The 2626-nt window shown below is 38.1% G+C and overlaps 1 non-coding gene across 1 annotated transcript; it reads right to left on the bottom strand.

Moving 5' to 3' along the window:
- Positions 1-2319: 2319 nt before the first annotated feature.
- Positions 2320-2426, bottom strand: LOC141701037 (small nucleolar RNA R71). Its single transcript, XR_012566635.1, has one exon. It is a non-coding gene; the product is annotated as a small nucleolar RNA R71 (small nucleolar RNA).
- Between the last annotated feature and the right edge of the window lie 200 nt (positions 2427-2626).

Raw genomic sequence — 2626 nt, 5'->3', positions numbered from 1 at the left:
ATCAATATTAGTTGCAAACCACCGTCCAGAGACACTTTCTCTTTTTCAATCTCAGAGTACTTTGAGGGATCCTTAGGAGCATAATGAGCTGGGATGACCATGTATCCATCTGTAGATTCCTCAACTCTTTCCATGGGAGTGAAAGGGCCATTCTTGAAAAATCTGAACATATAATGGGGTGGCCATCTTTATAAATAACAAAATCTTCTTTTTCCATACTATATAGTTGGCTTTATCAAAGGTTGGTATCTTGATACTACTTAGCTTCTGTGTATTCATTCTTCCAAGATCTTTAATTTGTTTGCTTTCAGATTTTGCTCTGATACCTGATAAGTGGATTTTATATCCATTTAGAATGCTTTATATCGGCTTAAGTTGATGACTTGACCTCAAGTATGTGGTGTTTTTGATGCATTTTTTTGAGTCTTTGCAGAGCTATAACTAGAGGCATGAATGGACTTTTCTATGCTTCTAAGGTGGAATGAGATCAGGAAATGAAGGGTGAAAGCTTGCCAGAAGAGCAGAGCGAGAAATAAAGAAAGCAAAAAAAATTTGGCAAAAGGCTTGCGCGGCCGCCCTCTACCTTAGCGCATCTGCGCTGCCTTGGACAGACACTCAGCGCGCCCACGCTGTGTCCTGGCGCGCCCGCGCTAGGTCATGAAATAAAAATCTTGTTTTTGTTCTGTTTTGGAAGTTTTCGTGTGGTCAACCTGGAAGTATAAATACCAAAAGATATCAATCAGAAGGATATAATTCTGGGGAAACCAAAAGTGGAGAGCACAAGACGGCTAAGAAGAAGAAGATCTAGTTCTACATCTTATTTTTGTATTCTCCTAATTAGGCGATACTTTGGATGCTCGTTTCGGATTTATTTTCTAAATTTTAATACTTTAATATTCTCTTGTAGTATTCAGAACCTTTTTACTATCATGTTTTCATTGGAACCCATGATGACGAGCCATTCGATTATGAACTAATCGTTATCATGGGATACTAACGGATTTATTTATGGAGTTTAGTAGTTGACTGCCTTAAAGTTTTCAGTGTGTGATGAATTATTAATTTCCTCATATGGTTGTGCTTAATCTTCTTGGATGCGTAGCTAACATCTAAGTTGTATTGTTAATCTCTATTGAATGCGAAAATGGATATAGAGGTTTAGAACTTTCCATGCTAGCATAGGTTTATGGATGTTTTGACATGCATGATTCGTAGTGTAATTTTAACCATCTTACGCTGCCCTATGTGATCTCAATGGATAACTTGCTCTTAAACCGTTATATTTTCAAATCTTATAGGCATATAGGGTCTAAGCATAATTGGTGTCTTCTAGCTTCTATCTAATTTGCGGATGCTGAGTGGTAGGGTATACGTATATCGAAAGATAGTGTGTACTAATTTCGTATTATCTAATTCGTTATCATAACCGTCACATACTATGATTAAAGGCATAAACTCTGAATGAAGTATTTAATGAAGTTTGAATCCCATGTTTTATTTCACATAAGTAGCTTGATTTTAATCTCTTAGTTAATTCATTCTAGCATGATTACTTTTAGATAATCAAACTCAATTTGATACTTGTCTTAGCAGTGAATAATAATCATACATTGTTGCATAAGTGCACATTCTGAATTAAACCAGTCTCTGTAGGAACGAACTAAACTTAATCTTATACTACTTGTGACCGCGTACGCTTGCGTGTTTTTGTGCGAACAAGTTTTTGGCACCGCTGTCGGGGACTCGGTATTAAATTTCGTGTATGTGCTTGTCATCATTGGTCGTTAAATGTCACTTACTCGGATTATTTCTCTTACCAATTTTACTTTGCTTGTGTGTTTCAGGTATTCGAGCGAGCGTGTATGCGAACACGTTCTCAATCTCGTAAGGACACACTAGAAGAAGTAGAAACGGAAGTGATCATTGAAATGGGAGAACCAGTAGCAGAAACGAAAGTACTGAAGGATTATTCTCAACCAAAAATCAATGACATTCAGTCTAGCATTGTCAGACCATCCATTGCAGCTAATACCTTTGAAATTAAGCTTGGCACGATTTTAAATGGTACAGAATTCAGTCCAGTTTGGGGGTGCTCCAACGGAAGATCCCAATATGCACATTAGGGATTTCATCGAGATTTGTGACACCTTCAAGTTCAACGGTATTTCAGAAGATGCTGTGAAGCTAAGACTTTTCTCATTTTCTCTGAGGGATAAAACTAAGAGCTGGTTTCACTCTCTACCAGCAGGTTCTATTGCGACATGGGAGGATTTTGCTCATAAATTTCTTACTAAATTCTTCCCTATGGAAAAAATAGCTGCAATCAGTAATGCTCTTACTCAATTTGCACAGCAGTCGGAAGAATCTTTATGTGAAGCTTGGGAGCGCTACAAGGAGATGTTTAGGAAGTGTCATCATCATGGAATGCCTGATTGGATGGTAATCAATTGCTTCTATAATGGGTTGGGAGCACAGTCAAGACCCATGCTAGATGCAGCATCAGGTGGAGCCTCATGGGCTAAGAGCTATGAGGAAGCTTATGAGCTAATTGAATTGATGGCTGTTAATGAATATCAGAATCCAACTCAGAGACTAACACAAGGCAAGGTAGCAGGAATTCCGGAGG

This window comes from Apium graveolens, unplaced genomic scaffold (genome assembly GCF_009905375.1).
Source record: "Apium graveolens cultivar Ventura unplaced genomic scaffold, ASM990537v1 ctg3257, whole genome shotgun sequence".
NCBI lineage: Eukaryota > Viridiplantae > Streptophyta > Magnoliopsida > Apiales > Apiaceae > Apium > Apium graveolens.
Note: the sequence above shows the minus strand (reverse complement) of the source record. Positions and strands in the feature narration are given on the sequence as shown.